We start from the raw sequence: 27,980 nt of genomic DNA on the forward strand, positions 1-27,980 counted from the left end.
TCTTGGATTCCTCATCAATTCCATTTCTCATTCCCCACAATTCTCCTGGAAACTTGTCACCTGCTTCCAGCCTCAACCCACCTTCTCCATAGATGACTTTTGCACTACCTTCTACATTTGTTCGTCCCTTAAATGTAGGTTGCCCAAGGTTCTGCTCTAGCCTTCCTATCTTCCAGGTTTGCCAACGTCTAGGTGGAGACCACTCATGTGACACACCTCCAGCATAGTTTTTGCAGCACACCAGCCCTCTTCTCACGCATGGATACTTCTGGTTAGATGCTCTCCAGTCACCTGCACTCAGCTGTCTCCCAGCCTGATCTGCTAAGCTGGTCCTTCTGCTGTGTTGCCAGTCCTGCTGAATGGAGCCTCTGCTTAGCCACACAAGCTGGAAGCCAGTCACCCTAGACTCTTTCCTCTCAGCTTGCACATCTTAGGTCCTGTTACTTCTGTCTCCTTAATATTTCCTGTGTCCACCCTCTTGTCCTACAACCATTACTCGAGCCCCTATGACCTCCCATCTGGATGATTTCTGCAGCCTCCTATCTGGTGTCCCTCCCCTCGCCCACCTCAATCCATCTTCCATAGATCTTTTAAATCATAGAACATATCTCCTTCCTCAGCCTAAGGCTGAAAACAGCCCACAGATCTGTTTTATTTCACTGAAAGTGTAGGCCTGCACCATATTTAAAAACAATTTTCTTTTGGCTTATCCTGTCTATATGAAATATCAGAAAATTTCCCCAGAGATCTCCAGGTTTCTGGCTTATCTTTGAAAACCAAAAGCCCTGGCATTCTGGTTCCTACATTTCCCAAGGGCCCAATGGCTGGACAGCAGGTCAACCATGCCTCTTAGATGGGGGTGTGCCCTCATCCATTAATCACAGACTCAACTTTCCAGGTGTGTTTCACTCACTCATGTCGCCCACCTGGCTTCTGCATCCCTGAGCTGGTGGTCTTTGGTTTGTGGAATGAAGTTGGGTCTGCTCTAGCTGCAAGAGCCCCACTGCAGTCCTTGTTGTCTGCACCCATAGAGCTTTATTTCTTGGAGTACCTTGAACTTGGAATTTTGTTTCATACCTCTGTCTTTGCATGTATTGCTCTTCTGGTTAAAAAATCACATGAGAGGTAAAAATCTTTTCCGAGGATCTTGGCAACCAAGTAAGATGAATTTCGTCCTTGATCATTTGGACAGGGGTCCATGAATCTATAAACCCCTAGAGTGTTTTCTAAATTCAAACACACACACACACACACACACATAAACTACAACTAAAAAAACAGTGCCAGGAAATACCTCCCATTATCTTTCTTCTTCCTTTCCCTTTTCCTTTTCTTTCTCTCATTTCCCTTCCTTCTCCTTTTCTTCCTTTTCCTTCCAAGCTGGTCATGTCCCACTAAGCTGATTTCATGTTCCACTAATGGTTCACAACCTATACGTTGAAAAACACTGCCTTGCGGGGGGTGATGTCTATAAATCCTTAAAATTATATGTTTAAAATTACCTTTGTTTTTCTGGAAGAGAGGGGAACTGCCTTAGCACTCAACTTTCCAAGGGGCCTGAGGAAACATTTCATAACTGCTGATTTAGATATTTTATTTTCAATGGGACTAGACATTACCACTTTCATATACCCAAGCATAGAAGTTAGTGATCTGTATTCTGAATGTGGGCCCTTTGTGTTAGCTTTCTGACATGTCCTGTATTGTTCCTTGTTAAATGAAGCTAATATTTGCAGACTCTCAGGGAGGGCAGAATGGGTCCTTGAAATCTTGTACACATGGGAAGGTGAAAAGCTGGGCAAGGCATCATAAAATTCCTTGGTGAAGGAAGTTTAATAAAACCATAGTTTAAAGTCAGCTAAAATATTTAATAACAACCCAGAATTTTTTTTTTTTTTTTGGTTGATATCAAGTCAACAACTGCCCTTGGTAATGAAAATGAAGAAAACAGTAGTGAACAGAATAAATATTCTTGCTCTCATGGATCTTTCAATCCAGAAAACATGAATGAGAAATAAAAATGGTATATAAATAAAGCATTGAAGTAAATAGAATAAATATCATAAATGCACTAATGCCAAAATATATAATAGAAAAACCCAAGTTTGTGGAAGGGGTTTTGTAGCAAGGTAACAGAAAAGACGTTACAAGATGACCAAAATTATTTTGAGCTACAAAATTATTAATATTTAAACAGTGGTTCTGAGTGGCAATTTAAATGAAACTGCCATAATAAAAAAAAAAATCCAGATTATATATCCTCTAGTAATGTCTTTTCTGTTATCTCTCTGTATGTTTTGTTTTCAAAAGAACCAAAATCAGCGTTGGGAGTAGCATCTTATCTGTGTTCTAGGTGTAATTGGCCCTGTTTTTAGGTGAGAAAGGCTATATGTCAGTAGGTTATGGACCTGACTTGCTATAGGGAAGCTTAATGTTTCTGAAGTCGGGTTATTTTTTATGACCCGTGTGTACCACTTCTCTGAGTGATTCCCGACAGTTGCAACAAAACTAACTCATTACTGCAACAGTCAAAGAATGAAAAATGACCACTGTGATAAGTGTTCCTTTTTTTTTTTTTTTTAACTTTAGTAATACGATTACAGTATTATTGTATTTTTTGGTGTGAATATAACAAAACCATGTTGCTCCCCCCACCCAAGTTGCCTGCGGAGAAGAGGGAGGAACAGAATCCGAAACCCCACGGACCCCCGGCACACCCCCGCTGCTGGCGTTTCTGTTGGTAATTGAGTGCTGCCTTAATGCACTTGGCTCGCTTTTAGCATGGCTGGGAGGGCAGGGGGCCCCCGCGGGTCCCGCTTAGGCTTCACCCGTGCACAGGCCATATGGCGACGCGACTGTGCGTGTGCAGAGGAGGGGGCGGCTGCCGGGACACCCTGGCTTTCCATTTGGTGTCTCTGTTTTTCAAATGATCTTTGGTCCAAATCCTGTGACCTCGTGTGTCTCTCAGACAGGTGGATGTAGTAGGGGGGCGGTGGCGGGGGGCGCTGGAAGCCACACGTACCCTGGCTGACGCTGTGTTGTCATCTGGCAGGGAAATCGCAACAGAGCTCCCAGAACCTTGAAATTCCAGGAGCCCTGACATTTGCCCTCTGCCCTGCACGCTTGCTTCTTTCTGAAGACCCCCTCACTCCTGCACGGGCAAAGTTACCTCCCACTTTCTTCACAAGTCTAATTGAAAAGCATCGGGCACTTTGCAGGGAGCAGTTCCCTTGCTGGGGCTGCCTCATTTTCTTCTTTTCTCTCTTCTTCCTTTTCCCCTTTTGCCTCCTCTTCCACCTCCTCCTCCGCATACCTCTTTTCCTCCACCTTTTCTTCCTCCCCTTCTCTCCTCCTTCTATTCATTTTGGGGTAACCTTCGCTTTCTGGTACCCAGTTATCAGAAGAGGTCTTCTTGCTCCTTAAGCCCTACTTGGGTGAGCTCTAGCACCCCCTGTGGCCTCTGGTGGAAGTACAGTGCTCTAAGGTTCCTCCAGGTTCCTCAGGGGTGATATTTCTGCTTCTAGTAAATGTGCTCAGATTAGGGGCTCCGTATCCTTGTTCCTCACACGTGCATCCTTATTTTCTCCAAACAGTATGCAGAAGACTTTATTTAAATTTTTTAAAACATTACATGCCCAGAATTTATCTTACAACTGCCAGTTTGTACCTTTGGACTACCTTCACCTACTTCAATCCTGAATATTCATTGGAAGGACTGATGCTGAAGCTGGAGCTTCAATACTTTGACCACCTGATGCGAAGAGCTGACTCATTGGAAAGGACCCTGATGCTGGGAAAGACTGAAGGCAAGAGGAGAAGGGGACAACAGAGGATGAGATGGTTGGATGGTGTCACTGACTCAATGGACATAAATTTGAGCAAACTCCGGGAGATGGTGATGGCCAAGGAAGCCTGGTGTGCTGCAGTCCTTGGGGTCACGAATAGTTGGACATGACCGAGTGACTGAACAACACCTACTTCCTCTACCCTCCATTCCCTGCCCACTACCCAATCTTTTACTCTGGCAACTACCAATCTCTTCTCTGTTTCTGTGAGCTCAGTTTATTAAAATTCCACATATAAGTGAGATCCTATGGTATTTGTTTCTCTGACTTATTTTCCTTAGCATAATGCCCTCAAAATTCACCCTGACAATCATCTACTTTCTAGTGGGAAAAAATAATTTCAAAGAATTCTACTCTTCTGAAATAAGGAATAGATATTTGTTGTATATAAAAAGTAAAGATTGCAAAGTGTCTTTTGTAGCGCCTTCTTTTCTGACGCAGACAGTGACTGTACTGATATGTTCTGGAGCTAGAAGGGAAACTTTCTACACACAGATGCCTTGTGTGAGCAGGTTCTTAGGCGTCTCTGTATCCCAGCTCTCCATGTCCACGTGACACAGATTTCCCTCTGTTTGAGGGTTGGTTGCCTCACCTCTCTCCTTGAGATTAGGTGTCCTGCTCTTAAACTAGACTCTTCAAAAAGGCCAGAAATAGCTTGTGTGGGAAACATTTTCCCCTTTAAAACAGCACAACAGTCAAAGGTTAAATGAAGTGTAACTGATGCTGGGAGATTGAGGGGCCAAATGTCATAGTATCTTTGTCTGTTTCTTCAGGGTGGGGGAGGTACTTGTGACCATTGGAAAGAGCCTCAAAACTATGCCTCCAACACTGAAACTAAATCATGTCAACGCCAACATTTGTGAAACCCCAGACTTTCTTAGGTCCTGGGGTACGAAAGCATTGATTTGATGGTTTTGCAAAAGCCTTTATCAGAGGTGAGGATGGTGATTTATAATTGATTGTTCTCTAAAGGTCTTTTCGTAGGAAAGGAAAATGGATGACATTTCCCATTCTGAAAATTTCCGTTCTCTTTTTTTCTTGCTGGTTTTCCTGGTGATTAAAGAAAGTAGCATTTTTTCCCCAAGATATTTCCCTTCTCCTTTCTGCTTCACTGACATTTTTGTTAATCCATTAATTTCATTAAGGATAGATTCTAATATTACACATTTTGCATTGCGACTTTTCCCAGAATCAAGTAAGAAGGTGAAAGAAAATCAATAAAGATCAGTTGCTAAGTCAAGGTCATTCTACTTGCTCTTTCCTCTCTGTTCTCCTTACTTATTCTCTTTCTTTGGAAAACACCCCTTTTGAATGACTTCATTTGATCATTATCATAATCCTCTTTCTCAATTTAAAATGAAAACCCAAAAGCTTGCTTTTTTAGTGCATTCTCACCTCTTTTTTTTTCCTTCCCTGTACTTATATTTCCATGGTGTTTTTCTGTAAGCCCTCAGGATATTTTGGGATAAGATTTGGAAGAAAAACTCAATACAGTATAAAGTTACCTTACACCCATCTCAGAGTAGGTAAGAGACTTAAAACAGCCGGGAAAAAACCCAAGGGAATCTGGGGTAGTAGGGCCACAAAGGCCATTTTGTCTTTTTCATGTGCCTCTGTTTATTATCACTACCTTTCTGTATTTTATTTCTCTTTGTTTGTGGCCCTCTGCTGCGTCTGCTTCTGTCTCCCTCTCCTTTTTCATAGAACTGTGGGATATTAGATTTGAAATGTGGATCACCGGAATCACTAAGAGCAACCTCCTCGTTTTTTGGAAAAGGAAGCTGAGGCTTAGAGAAGTTACCAATAAAGGAGGCAGTGGGTTGTAACGGAGAGATTTCTTAAAAGCTTTGGAATTGTTAAAGGGTAGGTTCAGTCGCTGGCTCAGTCATTCACTCCTGAGTGCTCTGGGGCAAGTGTTTTAACTGCATTGCTGGTGTATACGGCATTTGCAAAATGGGGACAGTAATAGGCTCCTCACAGAGTTATGAGGGTTAGGTGAGATAATGAATTTAGTGTTCCTAGGCAAGGCCTAGGAAATCATCTCCAACATGTTAATTATTATCATGAACTCGTTAGAGTGAGTATCTGGATTTGTTCTTTTTTTTTTAATTATTTTTTAAAGGTAAACTTTATTAATTTTATTTTTTTTTGCTGTGCAGGGTCTTTGTTGCTGTGTGTGGACTGTCTTTAGTTGTGTTGAGTGGGGAGTACTCTCTAGTTGCAGAGCTCGGGCTTCCCATTGTGGCGGCTTTGCTGTTGCAGAGCCTGAGTACTAGGGTGTGTGGGCTTCAGTAGTTGAGGCATGAGGGCTGAGTAGTTGTGGCACACAGGCTTAGTTGCCCTGCAGCATGTGGGATCTTCCTGGACCAGGGATCCAACCCATGTCCCCTGCACTGGAAAGCAGGTTCTTAGTCACTGGACCACTGGGGAAGTCCCTGGATTTATTCTCGTTTCAGATTTCTTACTGTCATGGACATTGTTAACGTCTTGGTTCTGAACCATTTGCCTCAGTCCATCTTGCGCTCCGCTTTTCTAGATATTCAGCCTTCTTGGCTTTTGGCTTTGAGGTTGGCTTTTTGGTTTGTGACCTCATCTCACTCCTTGAAATGAATACTGCAGTTTAAACTCTACTGGGTTTCTTGCCCAGCTGACCCACGTGTGGAACACGGATGGGCGTAGGGCATGGGTAGCAATTGACTATGTCCTTGATTTAGGATTGATGTGGAATTTGGGTCTGTAGATAAGGCAGAAGGGAGTTCCAAGAAAAGGGAGAAGCATGAGCAGAGCTAGAAGCAAGGCACTGCAAGACATATTTGGGAAACAGTGAATTGTTTGGCAGGCCAGGAGGAAGATAGTTCCAGGAAGAGGGGACCAGCCCATTCTGTGAAATGCTGCAAAGATGTGGAGGAAGGAGAAATGAGGAAACATGATTGGATTTGGCTACATAGGATTCCTTTGTGAGCTACAAAAGGGCTACTTGAGTGGAGAAGATGCAAGCCAGATTGTAAGAGATTACAGAGTGAGAGATGGAGAAGTCCAGTGTGTTAGTGTGGACAGGATATCCCTGAATGCTGGTCCATTAAGCTTTTCAGTGTAGGTTGTTAGAAGTGAAACAAAAAAATACAGAGTTAACATAGTGTGTTTTTCATAAGCCTAGTTTTACTTACTTTTAATAGCCATCCTGTAATCCAAGATTATAGCCTTACTCTTTTGGCTTTAAAATGCCCTTCTTTTATGGAATGATGGTGGTTCTCAACCCTGGCTACATTTTAGAACCACTTGGGGAGGTTTTAGAAATGATGGAGTTCTAGCTTCACCTAAGACAATTGGATCAGAATGCTGTAGGGTAGGCCTAGTGCCCGTGTGGGTTCAAATCTTCCCAGATGATTCTGTTGTGCAGTCAGGATTGTGAATCTGCTAGTGGATGGTAGGACTTTTGTCGTTTTGGCTTGACTTTTAAATGTTCTTATTAGGTAAAATAAAAAATTGGAAGCCTTTTGTTCTGTCAGCTGTTTAAAACAAAAAGATAGGTGGTTTAGCCAGCAAAATTAAGTTTATTTGGGAATAGCAGAAAAATTACAATAGAGGATATGCAAACTATGGTGGACAATAGGCAAGTCTGGAGAACAAAGGAAGAGTGTCCTTTTGTAGAGGAAAGGGGGGAGTTGGGAGGGGCTGGTTTTGAACAAAAGTCCGTTGGAGGGAATGAGAGTTCAGGGTTTTGGTGTCTCCTTATTGGTGGAGTTGTCATGACTTCTTATTGGCTGGACTGTTGCTGGGCAAGGAGAAAATCTTCCTTCCTCCTGCTAGGTATGTAAAGTTAAGTGTCTTCCTGTTGGGGAACTATATGGTGTGGTGATGAGTGGTAGTGCTTGTGAGCTCCCCTTTCAGGATGTCCTGACTCCATTTTGTATTTATTTTATTTCTAAAAATTGACCTTGTTCATCTGTTAGAATCTTGTTATTTATTTTTAAATTTTATTTTGGCCATACAGCCTGGCATGTGGTATCTTAGTGCCCTGACCAGGGATTGAATCCACTCTCCCTGCATCGGGAGTGCAGTCTTAACCACTGGAACACCAGGGAAATCCTTGACTCCATTTTAAATGACGTTTCCTTTATTCATTTTCACAGTGCTTTGCCCAACCTTGTTTGTTTTGTTTTCATTTGTACTTAGATTTAATAGTTTTGCTGACTTGTGAAGTTAAAATGGCAGGGACCCAAATGACAAGGGAGAGCTATAGCTGTGCTTTTATAGAGTTATCTCTCCTAGTGCTTTTGATGGTCATTCAGTGTATTCGCATGTTCAGGATCATTGCATTTGTATGAAGCAAGGCTCACTTTTATTTTCAAGCACAGATTGAGTATCACTGAAGATTATGGAGAAAGCACAACAGAGACTTAGATTTAATGGATGTAAAGCATGCAGGACATTCTCCACTTGAGTCTTTTCTTGCCTCTCTTATTGGGGGAGGGTTCTTGTGTTTCAGCTGCACCTTCTATTCTAGCTGCATGCAGGACATTATGTCCTTTCTGACCTTGAAGGTGAAATGTCTTTTTATGTAAAACTGCAGCTCTGAAATGTAGTAGCAGATAAGTGAAACATTCTCATTTCTGCTTTCTGGTGGTTCTAGTTATTTCAGTGTTTTAAAGGTCAGAGTAGGAAACATCTTAAATACAAAGCATTTAATTTCCATTAAAGGTTTCTTAAGCTTGTGTTATAACCAATAAAAATGATGATGTTTAAATCAGCTAATGTTCTATTTCTTACATGAACTTCACAGACAGAAGAATCTGTATGTTTATCTAACATTATGTCCAGTGGGTATTGGCAGCTTGTCTTCTTGGGTTGTTATATGAATAGCTCCTGTTATATATATATAGATATACTAGATATATGTATCTATATCTATCTCCAAATTGTAAACAAAATTACATGTATTGTTTGTAGGACTTGTTTTTCAGACTAAATATATGGGCTAAATTTTGCTAATATAGGCATTCCCTGAATTACTAACACCCTTCAGACTTGCTATAAATAAGACTGTGTGGGCAGTGCTGTGCTGAGAAGAGTGGCTGAATTCTACCCTGGGGGCGAGAAATGGTGTTTCTGGGTGCTGCCTTGCCCTAGTATTAATACTGAAGTACATAAAAGTCTTAAAGTAGAGTGTCTTAAAGGCCTTCCATTTAACCAGCTGGTCATTTGCTCTGTGACTGATGGTGTAGCATTCTGATGGTCAGAAAGTCGGTACTTTCTCCCACCAGGAGAGGAACAGTTGTGTTTATTCCCAAATCTGTTGATGTCTGTTCAACTTCTTGTTGGGATTTCTTAACTTATTGAAAGATTATAAAAAACATATTAATGTCAGTATTCAGAACGGGGCAGCAGAGGATGAGATGGATAGCATCACTGACTCAATGGGAGATAATGAAGGACAGGGAAGCCTCAGGCCACCCCTTTCTCCTTTTGCCTTCAATCTTTCCCAGCATCAGGGTCTTTTCTAATGAGTCAGTTCTTCCCATAAGGTGGCCAAAGTATTGGACCTTCAGCATCAGTCCTTCCAATGAACATTCAGGGTTGATTTCCTTTAGGGTTGACTGGTTTGATCTCCTTGCAGTCCAAGGGACTTTCAAGAGTCTTCTCCAGTACCGCAATTTGAAAGCATCAATTATGTGGCGTTCAGCCCTTTTTATGGTCCAACTCTCACACCCATACATGACTACTGGAAAAAACACAGCTTTAACTATACGGACCTTTGTTGGCAAAGTGATGTCTCTGCTTTTTAGCAGGCTGTCCAGGTTTGTCACAGCTTTCCTTCCAAGGAGCAAGCGTCTTTTAATCTCATGGCTGCAGTTACTGTCCGCAGTGATTTTGGAACCCAGGAAAATAAAATCTATTCCTACTTCTACATTTTGCCCTTCTTTTTGCCATGAAGTAATGGAACTGGATGCTATTATCTTAATTTTTTTAATGTTAGTTTTTTAAATTGAATTCATCTATTTTTAACTGAAGGGTGATTGCTTTACAGTATTGTGTTGGTTTCTGCCAAACTCAACATGAATCAGCCATAGATATACCTTTGTCTCCTCCTTCTTGAACATCCTTCCCACTTCCCTTCCCATCCCACCCTTCTAGGTTGTTCCAGAGCCACGGTTTGAATTCTCTGAGTCATACATCAAATTCCTATTGGCTATCTATTTTACATATGGTAATGCATGTTTCTGTGTTACTGTCTCCATGCATCCCACTGTCTCCTTCCTCCCCACTCACCATGTCCATCAGTCTGTTCTCTATGTCTGTATCTCCATTGTTGCCCTGCAAATAGCTTCATCAGTACTGTCTTTTAGATTCTATATATATGTGTTAGTATACGATATTTGTTCTCTTTCTGATTTACTTCACTCTGTGTAATAGGTTCTAGATTCACCCATCTCATTAGGATTGACTCAACCTAGATGTCCATTGACGGATGAATGGATAAAGACGTTGTGGTACATATATACAATGAAATATTACTCAGCCATAAAAAGGAATGTTGAGTTTTAAGCTAGCTTTTTCATTCTCCTCTTTCAGTGTCATTAGAGTGGTATCATCTGCATATCTGAAGTTGTTGGTATTTCTCCCAGTATTCTTGATTGCAGCTTGTGATTAATCAAGCCCAGCATTTCACATGAGGTACTCTGCATATAAATTAAATAAACAGGGTGACAATGTACAGCCTTGATGTACTCCTTTTCCAATTTTGAACCTGTCTAAAACCAGAGCCACTTGATCTTATGGATCAAGAAACAAAAGTTAGAACCAGTTTTAAGTCCGGTTCTAACTGTGGTTTTTTTATTTTGACCCACAACAGGGTTTTCAGGAGACAGTATAGTGATCTGGTATTTCTATATCTTTAAGAATTTTCCACAGATTTTTTTTTTTTTGTGATCCACACAGTCAAAGGCTTTAGCATAGTCAATGAAGCAAAATAGATGTTTTTCCGGAATTCCCTTTCTTTCTCTATGATCCATTGAATGTTGGCAATTTGATCTCTGGTTCCTCTTCCTTTTCTAAACCCAGCTGGTACCTGGAAATTCTTGGTTCATGTACTGCTGAAGCCTAGCTTGAAGGATTTTGAGAATAACCTTTTGAACATAGCATACGAAATGAATGCCATTGTTTATACTTTGAACATTCATTGGCACTGCCCTTCTTTGGGATTGGAATGGAAACTGACCTTTTCCAGTCCTGTGGCCACTGCTGAGTTTTCCAAATTTTCTGGCATGTTGAGTGTAGCCCTTCAACAGCATCATCTTTTAGGATTTGAAATAGTTCAGCTGGAATTCCATCACCTCCACTAGCTTTGTTTGTAGAAATGCTTCCTAAGGCCCACTTGACTTCACACTCCAGGATGTCTGGCTTAGATGAGTGACCACACCATCATGATTATCATGGTCATTAAGACCTTTTTTGTATAGTTCTTCTGTGTATTCTTGCCAGCTTTTCTTAATCTCTTCTGCTTCTGTTAGGTCCATAACATTTCTGTCCTTTCTCGTGCCCATCTTTGCATGAAATGTTCCCTTGATACCTCCAATTTTGTTGAAGAGATCTCTAGTCTTTCCTATTCTATTATTTTCCTCTATTTCTTTGCGTTGTTCATTTAAGAAGCCCTTTTTATCTTTCCTTGCTGTTCTCTGGAACTCTGCATTCAGTTGGGTGTATCGTTCCCTTTCTCCCTTGCTTTTTGCTTCTCTTCTTTCCTCAGCCGTTTGTAAAGTTTCCTCAGATAACCACTTTGCCTTCTTGCACTTCTTTTTCTTTGGGATGGTTTTGGTCACTGCTTCCTGTGCAGTGTTATGTGCAGTGACCATAGTTCCTCAGGCACTCTGTCTACCAGATCTAATCCCTTGAATCAAATAGATTCCCTCCACTGTATAATCATAAGGGATTTGACTTAGGTCCTACCTGGATGGTTTTCCCTACTTTCTTCAATTTAAGCCTAAATTCTGCAAGAAGAAGCTCATGATCTGAGCCACAGTCAGCTCCTGGTCTTGCTTTTGCTGACCATGTAGAGCTTCTCCATCTTCAGCTGCAAAGAATATAATCAGTCTGATTTTGGTGTTGACCATCTGGTGATGTCCATGCATAGAGTTGTCTCTTGTGTTGTAGGAAAAGACTGTTTGCTCTGACCAGTGTGTTTTCTTGACAAAACTCTATTAGCCTTCGATTTGCTTCATTTTGTCCTCCAAGGCCAAACTTGCCTGTTAGTAACTCTTGACTTACTACTTTTGCATTCCAATCCCCTATGATGAAAAGGACATCTTTTCTTTTTTTTGGTGTTAGTTCTAGAAGGTCTTGTAGATCTTCATAGAACCAGCCAAGTTCAGCTTTTTAGGTATCAGTTTGGGGCATAGACTTGGATTATTGTGATGTTGAATGGCTTGCCTTGAAAATGAACCAGATCATTCTGTTGTTTTGAGATTGGATCCAAGAACTGCTTTCAGACTCTTTTGTCCACTATGAGGGCTACTCCATTTCTTCTAAGGGATTCCTGCCCACAACAGTACATATAATGGTCATCTGAATTAAATTCGCTCATTTCTGTCCATTTTAGTTCACTGATTCCTAAGGCATTGATGTTCATCTCCTGGTTTACCACATCCAACTTACCTTGATTCATGGGCCTAACATTTCAGGTTCCTATGTAATACTGTTATTTACAGCATCGGATTTTACTTTCATCACCAGACACATCCACAACTGAGTGTCATTACTCCTTTGGCCCAGCCGCTTCATTCTTTCTGGTGCTATTAGTAATTGCCCCCCGCTCTTCCCCGGTAGCATATTGGACACTTTCTGACCTGGGGGGCAGGGCTCATCTTCTGGTATCATATCTTTTTTGCCTATTCATACTGTTCATGGGGTTCTCACAGCAAGAATACAGGAATGGTTTGCCATTCCCTCCTCCAGTGGACCACGTTTTGTTAGAACTCTCCACTATGACCCGTCTGTCTTGGGTGGCCCTGAACAGCACCGCTCATAGCTCCAGGCTGTGAACCACTGTTCTGCTTATTGGTTCTATGAGTTTGACTACTTTGGATACCTCATATAAGTGGGTTTCTACAATAGTTGTCTTCTTGTGACATACATTTCTCTTAGCATAATATCCTCAAGGTTCATCTATGTTGTAGTATATAACAGGATTTCTTTCCTTTTAAAGACTGAATAACATTCCATTGGATTGAAATCTATATATGACATTTTCTTTATTCACTCATCAGTTGATGAACATTTAGGTTGCTTCTAATTCTTGACTATTGTGAATATTGTAAAGGGACTTTCAAAATTATGCATTGTTTCTATATACTAGGCTGGTAATATTCACTTAATAACCCTTCTATTGATGGATTTATAGGTGACTTCAGTTTTGCCCTACCATAAGGAAAGTTATGACCGACCTAGATAGCATATTAAAAAGCAGAGACATTACTTTGCCAACAAAGGTCTGTCTAGTAAAGGCTATGGTTTTTCCAGTGGTCATGTATGAATGTGAGAGTTGGACTCTGAAGAAAGCTGAGCACCGAAGAATTGATGCTTTTGAACTGTGGTGTTGGAGAAGACTCTTGAGAGTCCCTTGGACTGCAAGGAGATCCAACCAGTCCATCCTAAAGGAGATCAGTCCTGGGTGTTCTTTGGAAGGAATGATGCTAAAGCTGAAACTCCAGTACTTTGGCCACCTCATGCGAAGAGTTGACTCATTGGAAAAGACTCTGATGCTGAGAGGGATTGGGGGAAGGAGGAAAAGGGGGCGACGGAGGAAGAGATGGCTGGATGGCATCACTGACTCAATGGACATGGGTTTGGGTGAACTCCAGGAGTTGGTGATGGACAGGAAGGCCTGGCGTGCTGCAGTTCATGGGGTCACAAAGAGTCGGACATGACTAGGCAACTGAACTGAACTGAACTGAACTGAAATATCTTTCTCATAAATCATTAGTTACATCTCTGATTATTTCCTTAAGCTCCTGGAATAGAGTTATGGATCAAACTGGGTGTACATTTTAAGGTTTTTGGCACAAGTTATCCAATTATCTTTCATAAGTGTTTGAACAGTGGAGGAGGGAACCCATTTTTCCACACCATTGCCAATGTTGAGTATTGTCATTAAAAAGCAAAACAACAGAATACCTTTACCAATTTGATAATTGAAAATGGTATCCTATTGTGGTTTTAATATGCATATTTTTGATTACCAGCAGAGCGGTTGAACTTTTTTTTTCATGTGTTTATAAGCTATTAGTGTATGTGTGTGTGTGTCTGTTCACATCTTTTGTTCATTTTTCTATTATGGTACTGTGTATCTTTTCCTATGTACTTGAAGATCTCTTTATAGAGTCATGATATTGTCTTTATCATATGTTGCAGGTATTCTACCCAATTTTATATAATTTCTTTTAAATTTTTATCATGATTTTAACATCTGATATTTAATATAGCCAAATAATGAATCTTTTCCTTTATTATTTCTTTCCTCTGTGCATTATTGATAAGACTGGTGAAATATTAGGTGAAGCAAGTGTACTTTCCCCTGCTTCCTACTCCAATTCAGAAAGACAAATGAAGTCCTAACTATATTTGATTAGTGCAGGGCATCATACATTTCATATTCAATTATTCATTCACTCATTCAAAAATATTTATTGAGTGCCTACCATGTTCTAGCCACTGTATTAGACACTAGATTGCACAGTATACAACTGAGTTACATGAATTATGCATAATGCATAATCCCATGCATTATGGATTCTCAATCTCAACTCACTGCCAGTTTTAGATTGTTTCTGAACTTGGCTTTCATGTGTATGGATATACTGTCCTTGAGTAACATGCTCATTGGGGATCCTTCTTTGTCTGCCTGCACCTGGACCCAGAAGGCAAGCATATCATCCAGGCTGCAACTGGAAGCGGGTCAAGGTCCTGCTACAGTGGAAGGTGTGTACGCAAGGCGAGTATTGTTCCTTCTGGCTCTCAGAGGGAGTATCCTCCACTGGGATACCCAGTGGAACAGACAAGATCCTGTCCTCACTTTTTGGCCCACATTGCTGGCACAGTCATTTTGCCTTTCTAAGCTAGTCAAAGCTTGGGACGGACTCTCACGTCCTTAGGCTTCTTTCTTAATGTCATTGCTATGGAGAGAGCCGAGGTGAAGGATCTGAAAACACTGATGATTCCCCGGCATGTAAAAGGCCCCCTACACAGCAACCACCCCAGATACGACAAGGTGAGGACCTGTCCTGGGATGGGGTGACCACTCCTGAGTGAGGTGCCCCAAAAACCTTTCATGTGATATATCACCATCCTCTCAGGCTACAGGGCTTCCGATGATAACACTAACTGATAATCATTAGAGTCCCACGTGGGAATATTATGCCTTCATTGGATTTGGTTTCAGCCTCACTCAGAGCCAGGAAATGAATTTTTAAAAATCACACTGTTGTGTTACAGTTGGTCAGCTGCCCATTCCTGAAGTGCTCTCCTTTGGGACTTTTTACTTCCCCCTACCCCGTAAGTCCTTGTAATTCAAAACAAACAATGGGCGGTTATTTATTAATAGTGACTTTATGGAGAAGAAAATTGAGGCAGCCATGCATATGGCTGGAAGGTGTCAGGGTGATTTTCAGGATATTTTGGTTTTATCTCCAGCTCAATGCCAGCTGAATTATGAGACAATAGGAAATCAGAGCTTTCTATTCAGGAAACGCATTCATCTGATCACCCTGGACACACTTGTAATTCTATCAGGTGACGTTAGAGGGGTTATGCAAACTCAGAATGATCTAGAACTGTGCTTGCAAAGAGAACTTCCTGTCTTCTGATGGAAACGTTTTATCTCTGCTCTGTCCTGGACAGTAGTCATGAGCCACCTGTGTCTACTGAGCACTTGAAATGTGGCTAGTTTGAGGATCTGAATTTTAATTTTGTTTAATTTTTGTTACATTTAAATAGCCACATATGGCTGGTGGATAGTGTATTGGACAGCACAGATTTATAAAGTACTACATTCATGGTTTTCAAACTGTTTGATTGTAATTCACTATAAGAAGCACATTTTATATTGTACTGCAGCACAAACACGTGTGTTGAACACTCACACGGCCCTTGCCGGTGCCCCCCGCCCCTGCCCCCATCACCAAAATTTCACCAGATGAAATTTGGCCTTACTACAGGCAGTGCACAGTGGTATTTTCTGTTTTATTCTGTTCTATCTCATTTTAAAGGTGCTGGTATGACTTCGTCGGTTGACTCTGTGACTCACGAGAGGATTGTGAGTCTCCGTGTAAAAGAACATTGCCTTGCATTATCCATCCCCTACCTCTAGCCATTTCCTCTATCTCATCTCCTGTCTGTGCATCTAGCCCCCCTTGCAGGCTCTTTGTGTGTTTGCTGTCCCTCTGCCTGGTATGATTTTCTCTGTTTCATCTCATGATTGCATGCCTTACATCCTCAGATTTCTGCTCAGATGCTCACTAGAGATTTCCTCTTATAACCACCCTACTCTGGGAAACTCCCCATCCCTCTTATCCTGACCTGCTTTTCTCTGTCACAGTGCTTATTACCTGCCATGTACATCATTTGTTTATTGTCTTCCTTCCCAGCTAGAATATCAGCTCCACAAAAGCAGGGATTGTTTTGTTTGCTGGTGTATCCCAGCATCCCAAAGAGGCTTTCAAAAAAACTGTTAGTTGAATAGATGAACAGACATGGCCCTGTGATCTTACTCAGACTTTCCTTATGGCTTGATATGATCAGAGGTTTGTGGAATCATTCATTCATTCCTTTGGCAATATTGAGTTCACTCCAGTGGGTTGGCTTGTGTTATGGGTGCTGGGAATAGATATGCTGGAGAAGAAGGGAGACAAGTCTCTGTCCTCTTGGAAATTTTGTTTGGCTTTTGGGCCTTTGCTGTGTATGGGTCCAGGAATGTTATGCTGGAGGTTGTCTGGATATGCACTGGGCAATCAGAGGAGCAAGTAAAGACTTTGTATCTTTCAAAGTACAAGTAGCCCTAGGGCTTCTGAGAGATGGGGATGGCAGTACATGGAGGTCTAGGAAACTAACCACGAACAGAATTCTACGTGGAAACACTGGGGTCCTGGTGAAGCGCCCAGTCTTAGCTTATGTTGTGGACTCTGTGAAAATCTGAGACTAGAATTCATGTCTCTTATCTTCTGTGCTAGAAGCTCTCCCTGCATCTCTTTATGGTTTTCTCTTATGTTTCCCTCTCAACATAGGATTAAAAATGGCCAGACTAAAAAAATTATTACTGCTTCAGTGCTGCGTGGCAAGCTTTATGAGAACTGAGTAATGGGCTTGGTGGATGGCTATCTAATTATAATCATACCTTGAAATTTTTATTAGCTAGTCTTTATCCTTGATGGTTTCTGCTTACACTACAGATATGCTGGTGGTTCTTGAATTCATTCTGAAGGCACAAAGTGTTTCTATTCTCAGTCTGTTTTCCCTCATCTTTTCCTTATAGTCAGTTTTATTATTCCTTAGTCTTTTTCCCTGTTCTTTATAAGAGAATCATCAGGATGGTGCCATTTTTTCCTCCTCTATTGAGTATTTTTCCTCCTCTATTCCTCTTCTATACACATTAAATATAATTTGTTGCAAGGCTTTCTTTTTTTTTTCAACAGAGAGTCTTCAAGAGAATCTGTTATAATATTAAGCCTTCATGTAATAAACAAGGCCAAATAAACCTGGGCCAGTAAGTTGAAAACATCTAAGCAATCCTTTACTGTGTATATATGAGATTTTAGCTACATAAATTTTACAGTACATCATCTGACACTATTTGTGATAAAGATCCCCCAGTGATTAAGTGATCATTTTGTGATCTGTGCACAGAAAGAGCATCCACAAAGCTATTTACTCCCCATTCCTCTAGCTCCAGTGTTAAGAATCCTGGTTTTGTATCTCAGAAATCTTTTTATTAATTTTAGTTGGGCTGTTCTAAAGAGGTCATGTGAGTTTTCACAAAATAGTTTTATATAAGAAGTACCTTTCCAGGGAGGGATGGAGTGAGTTGGGTTAGAACCACCTAGTAGGGAAAACCAGAAAATGGACCCTGAAGTAAAAGAGAAGTAATGTCTTGATGGTTGTGGTTAATAAATATTTACAGCAAAGTCTTGAGCTGCAGCTCTGCAGTTTTGTTAGCATAAATGTTCCATAACCACAGAATATTTGATGAGCTCGTGGGGCAGGCGGCTGGTGCAGTGAATGCAGAGGAAACCAGGATCCCTCTTGTTAGGGAGGTGCTTGTCTGCAAGCATGATGCTGTCACTGCGTTAATGCAGTGATCCCAGCTGGGATTTTGACTCTTGACTGATGGAGCTCATGGGAGGATGACAAGGGCCTCTCTGGCCCTGAGGAATGACTGTTGTTTTGGAGCCTCAAATGAAGCCAAAGCTGATGGCTTATATTTGAAATAATGAATAGCTAATGGAGCTGGATCCTGCCCCCTGCCAAGGCCCTCTGGAGGTGCCTGGAGAGCGCTTGGGAAGTGCATTCACTCCTCCCACTGGCTCTATGAGCCCAAAGTCCCTCTTGTCGCTCAGGGGACTATATGAATATATGCAAGTGTTGACCCACTGGCTGACTAGGAGGGAGGGAAGACACGGGGAGTGTGGGGGCTGAGCAGGGGGCTGCTGCAGTGGATTGTGGGGTCTGAGCACAAAGTCCATGGAGTCCTCCTCTAGAGGCTTTGAGATTTCTGGAATCATGAGATTTCTCACTACTTGCAATGTGGACTGTGGACCAGTAGCAAGTAGCGATATGATCACCTTATTTCACTTGTTTGAAATGCAGAATCCTAGGCCCTATCTGGACTTCCAGATTCTGCAATTTAACAAGATCTCCAGGTGATTCGTATGCACATTAAACTTTGAGAAGTACTGACTGAACACTTTCATTATAGAACCTTTATAGGTTTGTGGTCAAGCAGTCAGTGTTAGTGACTTATAAAGCAGATGAGGAAGTTTTTCAAATACATGCTGGTTTGCAGCCCATCCCCAATGTGATGGAGGAAGGAAGGGCTGAATAACAAACAATAACAGCAATAATATGAATTTGCCTTGGACTGGAGGTGGTGGGAATTTGGATTCAGCAACATATCATTGTTGACATGAACTCGGAGCAGAGCTCTTTAGACTTGAGCACGCACTCCAATCAGTGGAGGGCTTGTTAAAACATCCATTGCTGGATCCACCTTAAGTTTCTGCTTTGGTAGATTTGAGGTGGACTTTGAGAATTTGTGTTTCTAACAGGTTCCCAGGTGATGCTGCTGCCTCTGGTCTGGGGTCTGCAGTTTGAGAATCACACTCCTCAGGTATGGTCTGATTATGGCAACTGCGTGGTGCTTGTCTGTGTGATCCCTCTTCCAGGAAGTCTATGTTTTGGAGCTGTGCTGGGCTTCCTCTCCTGCCAGTCCTCTCACCATGCCTCTTTATGACTGCTTCTCAGAGTGTCACCATGATGTACCTGTACCTGCAGACTCCCAGAACCTTCTGAATCGGAATCCCTGGAGGAACACAGGATGGCTTATTAGCATCTCAGGGTGACTAATAGGCACATATACAATAAACAACAGGGGCCCTGTGTGTTCCTTCCCCCACATTACATTCTTAGTTCTAGAGTGTGTTTCGCCCTTTTCTTGGCCCTTTTGTCACTTTGCTTGGACCACCATTGCACTAGGAATGCCTCTGACACCTGCTTGCCTGCTGGGATTGTCTCCTGCTTCCAGGTCTTCCTCAGAAGCTACATCCTCCTTGAGAGTTATGACCCTTCTAAATGACCCTTCTAGTTGGCTGCGATCCCTACATCATGGGATGTGTAACTTTAAAGCTGACACTAAAATTAGCTTTTAAAAATCAGATGCCAATCTTTATATTTTGGTCAATTGTAAGATGCCCTTTTCACCTCTCCCCATATCCCTCTTCTTTTTTGACTTGAACTTTTAACATATGGCTGCTGCTGCTGCTAAGTCGCTTCAGTTGTGTCCGACTCTGTGTGACCCCATGGACGGCAGCCCACCAGGCTCTGCTGTCCCTGGGATTCTCCAGGCAAGAACACTGGAGTGGGCTGCCATTTCCTTCTCCAATGCATGAAAGTGAAAAGTGAAAGTGAAGTCATTCAGTCGTGTCTGACTCTTCGCGATTCCATGGACTGCAGCCCACCAGGCACCTCCATCCATGGGATTTTCCAGGCAAGAGTACTGGAGTGGGTTGCCATTGCCTTCTCCATAACATATGGCACATGTGGCTTATTGTGAGGTGTAGGTCAGTGGATGTTGCCATGAAAAACAAGGAAAGGTATATGAAAAACTTATGACTTTTCAAAATTGAGAGTCAAAAACCCAATGGTACATTACACAAAATAGCATTGACTGTTAAGTATATGATTATGGTTCCTACCAATTGTAGGCTCCTGGGCAGCTGAAACTGGATTATATTCATTGATTTGGTTACCCATATACCTGACTTTTGGTAAGAGCTCAGTGAATATGTACGGATGTGAGAGTTGCACCATAAAGAAGGCTGAGCACTGAAGAATAGGTGCTTTCAAATTGTGTGCTGAAGAAGACTCTTGAGAGCCCTTTCGACTGCAAGGAGATCAAACCAGTCAATCCTAAAGGAAGTCAACCCTAAATATTCACTGGATGGTCTGATGCTGAAACTGAAGTTCCAATGCTTTGATCACCTGATGTGAAGAGCTAACTCATTGAAGATGACTCCAGTGCTGGGAAAGATTGAAGGCAAAAGTACAAGGGGGCAACAGAGGATGAGATGGTTGGGTGGCATCATCGACACAACGGCCATGAGTTTGAACAAACTCTGGGAGATAGTGAAGGACAGGGAAGCCTGATGTGCAGCAGTCCGTGAGGTCTCAAAGAGTCAGATATGATTTAGTGACTGAACAGCAGCAGTGAATGTTAGTTGGATGAAGTGTGATTCATTTATCTGTGGGTGAAGTTGACAACTTCCTTTTATGGTTTGGCCTTTTATTTCGTGTAGAAATATGTCCTCTGCTCTGGATGCTGATGAGGACAAACAAGAGATTCAACCAGGATAATGATGATTTTTTAAAATATATATTTATTTTAATTGGAGGCTAATTACTTTACAATATTCTATTGGTTTTGCCATACATCAACATGAATCCACCACGGGTGTACATGTGTTCCCCATCCTGAACCTCCCTCCCACCTCCCTCCCCATACCATCCTTCTGGGGCATCCCAGTGCACCAGCCCCGAGCATCCTGTATCATGCATTGAACCTGGACTGGCAATTCGTTTCTTATATGATATTATATTATACATGTTTCAATGCCATTCTCCCAAATCATCCCACCCTCCCTCTCCCACAGAGTCGAAAAGACTGTTCTGTACATCTGTGTCTCTTTTGCTGTCTCACATACAGGGTTATCGTTACCATCTTTCTAAATTTCATATATATGTGTTAGTATACTGTATTGGTGTTTTTCTTTCTGGCTTACTTCACTCTGTATAATAGGCTCCAGTTTCATCCACCTCATTAGAACTGATTCAAATGTATTCTTTTTAATGGCTGAGTAATACTCCATTGTGTATATGTACCATAGCTTTCTTATCCATTCGTCTGCTGATGGACATCTAGGTTGCTTCCATGTCCTGGCTATTATAAACAGTGCTGTGATGAACATTGGGGTACACGTGTCTCTTTCAATTCTGGTTTCCTCAGTGTGTATGCCCAGCAGTGGGATTGCTGGGTCATAAGGCAGTTCTATTTCCAGTTTTTTAAGGAATCTCCACACTGTTCTCCATAGTGGCTGTACTAGTTTGCATTCCTACCAACAGTGTAAGAGGTTTCCTTTTTTCTCCACACCCACTCCAGCATTTAAATGATGATCTTCATTCAGGCTTTAAAACACAGTCCCTCCCTCCCCTGAACTACCCAGAGCCAGCCTACTTCTGTGGAGTCCTGTGTGTTTGTGGGGCTTGGGTGGGAAGTGGAGGCCCCACTGGGCACCGTAAGTGCTGCCCTTCTGGACTCTATGTACGTAGGGCATGGGGAAAGCCGGAACTCCTCCAGGCTACAGATGGGCCTCCAGTCTCTGTATCCCCACCTCTTAGAATAGAAAACAGGCAGGGGATCAGAGCTTGCTGAATGAATGAAAGAGTTCATGAAATCTTGACTTTGAGTCTCTGTGCAGGTATCAAATGTTGACCTCATTTGCTTCATTTGTGGAGTAGGGATGTTACTATGTGATTCAGTTCTATCTCAAGGAACTTTTGGGAGTCCAGGAAGAATTAATTGACCTGAGGGCACTTTTAAAGAGTTACTTATGTGCTATTACCTAGAAAAGAAGAGAGCCTTCACTTTCTCTGCTTCCTATGAACAGCTTTTCTTCTTGGTCCTCAAGGTCTATTTTAAAAATTTGCAACTAGGGGACTCTTGGTTGGCTCATCCTCTGATGTGTGAGTACATGCTTAGTTGTGTCTGACTTTTTGAGACCCTGTTTACTGTAGCCCTCCAGGCTCCTCTGTCCTTGGGATTCTGCAGGCAAGAATACTGGAGTGGGTTGCCATTTCCTCCTCCAGGGGATCTTCCCGATCCAGGGGTTGAATCCACATCTCCTACATGGCAGGTGGATTCTTTACCACTGAGCCACCAGGGAAACCTCATTCTCTGATGATTTGCAGCAAATAAAGGGCAGGTGTTGCAAGTGTTTCTGTGTCACCCTGTGTATCAAGGAATCCTCTTGCTAGTCCTTGTTTTTCTGACAGATACGTTTTGTAATTTGTACTATAGATTTCATTGAAGAAACTCCGGGCTTAGAAGAGTGATTTGTTGTGGTCTTTCCTTTTGGAACATAAGCTTCAAAACGAGATAGGTATGTAGAAGTGTCATGCGGGTTTATCAGTGAGAGTGGAAGGAAGAGAGCATTTGAACTCAGATGAAGTTCAAGTCATGACTCTGCCCCTCATTTGCAGGGTGCATGGTCTTGGGCATGGTAGTTGTTCTTTCTGATCTTTCTGTGAAATGAGGTACATACTACCCATCTTATAGATTTTGTGAAATTTAAAAAGAGAACATCCAGGGAAGGACTACATACATGCTGTGTAAAAAGTAGCTAATATTATGATAGGATTACACTTTTTTGTTAGTATTGGGGAGGGGCTTCAGCCCCAGGGAAGCTGTTTTCCTCCCACATTGATCAGACTTAATTTTGCTGTGTCAGGAGGCTGAGCATCAGATGGCCTTGGTTGGGTTAATTCCTGCTCTACCATTTACTAGTTTTAAGATATGGGCCCAAGTACTTAAAATCGCTGAGCTTTCCTCATTCTCTCCAATGGGGTTAATAACATTGCCCTTCAAAGTTGTGAGGAATAGAGATGATGTATGTCAAGGGCCTTGAAAGCAGCAGTCACCATAGGGTTGATGCGCTTTGTCACTGGTTCTTTTGATATGTGAGTTCTCAGATGGGACTTAGGCGGTAGAGGGATTCTGAATGGGGCTGAATGAGCAAGGGGTAGGTGTTTTTTCACCTGGGGATGTATTAAGAACTAAACTTCAGGGGCTTCCCAGGTGCCTCAGTGGTAAAGAATCTGCTTGCCAATGCAGGAGACGCAGGAGATGTGGATTTGATCCGTGGGTTGGGAAGATCCTTGGAGGAGGAAATGGCAACCCATTCCAGTACTCTTGCCTGGAGAATCCTATGGACAGAGGAGCCTGGCAGGCTATAGTCCATGGGGTCACAAAGAGTCAGACACGACTAAAGTGATTGAACTAAAACTGTAACTAAAATTCTTTTCTTCTTTGAAGCATGTTTGGGGATAAAATCATTTAGAATATAGTTAAAAGAAACAAAAATAAACAGATACTAGAAACATCTACTTATTTCCATTATGATCATGAAAAGGCTGGAATTCTGTTCTTCCCTGAATCAAAGGTGATCTGGGTGGACAAACCCAGCCAACATCACCTGAACGAAATGATCATAGGTGACAGTACTGATTATGAGGAGTGTGGACATGTACCCCTCTTTTGATGAACTGCAATGGGTAAAACAGCCCTTCTGGGAAATTTTTTTTTTACTAAAAAATGCACAAGCTCACTCTAATCAGGAGAAAGCAGCAGACAAACCCAAATCAAAGGACATTGTACAAAATACAGTACCTGATCAGTTCTCTTTGCAGATGTCAAGGTCCTGAAAGACAGAAACTGAGGAATCATCACAGGTCAGTGGAGGCTGAAGAGACTTGAGAACTAAATTCAATGTAAGGTCAAGGACTGAATCTTGTAGGAGAAAAACAACATTAGTGGTAGAGCTGGAACATTCAAATAAGGTCTGTGGAGTAGCTAATAGTACTTTGATCAATGTTAATTTCCAGGTTGGGGTAGTTATATTTTGGTTATGTAAGAGGTAACATAAAAGGGAGCTGGCTGAAGGCTATTGAACTCTCTGTGCTATTTTGGTAATTTTCTGTAAGTCTAACATTTTTTTCAGAAGTTAAAAACATGATAGTGGGATCCCTGGCAGCTTTTGTGAAATGTGCCATTTTGTAGGAAGTGGAGGAGGCTTCATTTGTTGCATATGAATTTGGGAGCATCTCTTGCATCTCCTGCATTGGCAGGTGGATTCCTTACCAGTGCACACCTTAACCAGGCTTTAAAAAAATTAAAAAAAATTTTCCCCTTTCATATTTTTTTCAATTGAAGTATAGTTGATTTACAATGCTGGTGTAAATCAGGTATACAGCCACAAGATTCAGTTTTATTTATACATATATTCTTTTTCAGATTCTTTTTCATTATAGGTCATTACAAGATATCAAATATAGTTTCCTGTGTTATATAGTAGGTTCTTAATATTTGTCTGTTTTTTTACAATAGTAAAAGATGTTTATCAGTTTTCACAATCAATAGCCAGACTGAAAAAAAAAAGATAATTAAAATTGCAAGCCATAATGGAAACATGATTATATTATTTAACAATATAAAATAATTACATATAGTTTAGGGGGTGAAGCAGAGTGATATAGGAAGTAGAAGTGCATACATGAAGATATTTTCATCCACCTAGCCAGTCTACCGGAGAAGGCAATGGCACCCCACTCCAGTACTCTTGCCTGGAAAATCCCATGGACAGAGGAGCCTGGTAGGCTGCAGTTCATGGAGTCGCTAAGAGTCGGACCTGACCGAGTGACTTCCCATTCACTTTCACTTTCATACATTGGAGAAGGCAATGGCAACCCACTCCAATGTTCTTGCCTGGAGAATCCCAGGGATGGCGGAGCCTGGTGGGCTGCCGTCTATGCGGTCACACAGAGTCGGAAATGACTGAAGTGACTTAGCAGCAGCAGCCAGTCTACATCTTTTGGTTAGTGCGTTTAATCTATTTACATTTAAGGTGGTTATCAACATGTGTGATCATATTACCATTTTCTTAATTGTTTTGGGTTTATTTTCTGTAGGTCTTTTCCCTCTGTTTCCTGTCTAGAGAAGTTCCTTTAGCATTTGTTGTAAAGCTAGTTTGGTGGTGGTGGTGGTGGTGCTGCTGCTGCTAAGTCACTTCAGTCGTGTCCGACTCTGTGAGACCCATAGACGGCAGCCCACCAGGCTCCCCCATCCCTGAGATTCTTCAGGCAAGAACACTGGAGTGGGTTGCCATTTCCTTCTCCAACGTATGAAAGTGAAAAGTGAAAGGGAAGTCGCTCAGTCATGTCCGACTCTTCGCGACCCCATGGACTGCAGCCTACCAGGCTCTTCCGTCCATGGGATATTCCAGGCAAGAGTACTGGAGTGGGGTGTCATCGCCTTCGCTTGGTGGTGCTGAGCTCTCTTAAATTTGCTTGTCTGGAAAGCTTTTATTTCTCCATCAAATTTGAATGAGAGTTTTGCTGGGTGGAATATTTTTGGTTATATTGATAGGTTCTCCCCTTTCATCATTTTAAACATGTCATGCCATTCCCTTCTGGCTTGTAGAGTTTCTGTTGAGAAATCAGATGATAACCTTATGGGAGTTCCCTTGTATGTTATTTGTTGTTTTTCCCTTGTTGTTTTTAATATTTTATCTTTGTCTTTATTTTCGTCAGTTTGATTACTTTGTGTCTTGGTATGTTCCTCCTTGGGTTCATCCTACCTGGGACTCTGTGTGCTTCCTGGACTTGGTTGACTATTTTCTTTCCCTTGTTAGGGAAGTTTTCAGCTATTATCTCTTCAAATATTTTCTTGGGTCCCTTTTTTCTCTCTCTTCTCCTTCTGGGACCCCTATAATGCAAAGGTTGGTGGATTTAAGCTTGTTTCAGAGGTCTCAGTCTGTCTTCATTTTTTTTTTTTTTTTCCATTCTTTTTTCTATATTATGTTCTGTGGCAGTGATTTTCACCATTCTGTCTTCCAGGTCCCTTGTCCATTCTTCTGCCTCAGTTATTCTGCTATCGATTCCTTCTAGAGTATTGTTTATCTCTGTTTGTTTGTTCTTTAGTTCTTCTAGGTCTTTGGTAAACATTTCTTGCATTATCTCCATTCTGTTTCTGAGATCCTGGATCATCTTCACTATCATTATTTTGAATTCATTTTCTGGAAGGTTGTCCATCTCCACTTCATTTAGTTGCTTTTCTGGGGTTTTATCTTATCCTTTCATCTGGGACAGAACTACCTGCTTTTTCATCCTGATTAACTTTCTGTAATGTGATTTTTGTTCTAGCTGCTGTGGGATTGTGGTTCTCCTTGCATCTTCTGTCGGCCCTCTAGTGGATGAGTCTAAGAGGTTTGTGTAAGCTTCCTGATGGGCTCCTCCCTCTTCTGGTCTTCCTTACCCTGCTCTGTTTTTCTCCTTTTCATTTATTTATTGCTCCATAGCCTCTATTAGAATGTCAACTCCATGGAAGTAAGGACTTTTTTTTTTATTCACTGCTTTTGTCCCAATGTTTATGCGCAATACAGCAACATAGATAGCTGGGACCTCTCTGAGTTTGTAATATGCTGATATTCATTAACAATCTCTAAGGAGAGGATATTTTTGCAATATTATCCTTACCTCCTTTCTTTCTTTCTTATTTATTTACTCATAGGGCCTATTTTTTGCAAAATATTTTTGGGAAATGCTGGAACAGACTCTTCTTTGTGCTAGGTCATGTTTGGGGGTGATATAGGTAGGGTGAATGTTATATAACCTGAGTATTTTTCCCTTGACTAATAAAACTTTATAGTGTGTAGGAAAACTGTGTTTCCAAAAGGCCCGAGTTTATCCTGAGTGTGTGCTTTGATAACTCATTAAGTATGATCTGGCTAATTATTTCTTCTTTGATTTTGAAAAGTGGTTTTACCTTTGCATGTTTTTGCACAGTTTCGTGTTTATAAGCAAAGTGTGCATAACTTACAAGCAGTTTCTCCTGGAGCTGTTCACCTAGTTCAGACTTGCCCTTTCTCTGCTTTTGTCTCATTTCGCCAGATGATTGCTGCTGTGCCCTTAGGGATATCAGAATCCTACAGAGTCCCCTGGGTGGTCTCTGTCATTAGCACCAGACTTACCTTGACCCAGTCAGAAGCATCTCTGAGAGAACAGAGGGTATTTCGGTTTTGTTTGCACTGTAGATTCTAATACCTGACACCATGGTGTTTTCATAATAGGTGGCCAATTAGCATTTGTTGAATGAACCTTTGAAGTAGCACATTCACTTGACCCAGCCTCATGGTGACTCATTTTTAGGACTCAGCTTCAGTGAATGTTCTTTGAAAATATGCTTAAGGATGCTATCCCTGTGGGTTTCATAAATAGAAAGACTTTGTGTCATTCTTTCTGGGCACGGTGAGGATTTTGTCCTCTGTAAAACTGCTGAGATTCTGAATGGAAATCCAAGTACTTTTCCCTCCTAGTTCCGTGATCTCACCTCAAACACAGTGATATGGACATTCTTAGAAAGATTTTCTAGGTTGTTTGAATAGTTTTAGTGAATAGATTTGAAAAAAAGGTTATGTTTGGGTATTTAATTTGAAAGCCACCATAATATAAAAAGAGGCTTGTGCGATTGGCATTCTCAGAGGAAAGTTGCTCTGAGGAACTGCCCATGTCATCTTTTGATTTTGACAAGATAAAAGGAATGAT

Source organism: Bubalus kerabau, chromosome 15 (assembly GCF_029407905.1).
Source record: "Bubalus kerabau isolate K-KA32 ecotype Philippines breed swamp buffalo chromosome 15, PCC_UOA_SB_1v2, whole genome shotgun sequence".
Lineage (NCBI taxonomy): Eukaryota > Metazoa > Chordata > Mammalia > Artiodactyla > Bovidae > Bubalus > Bubalus kerabau.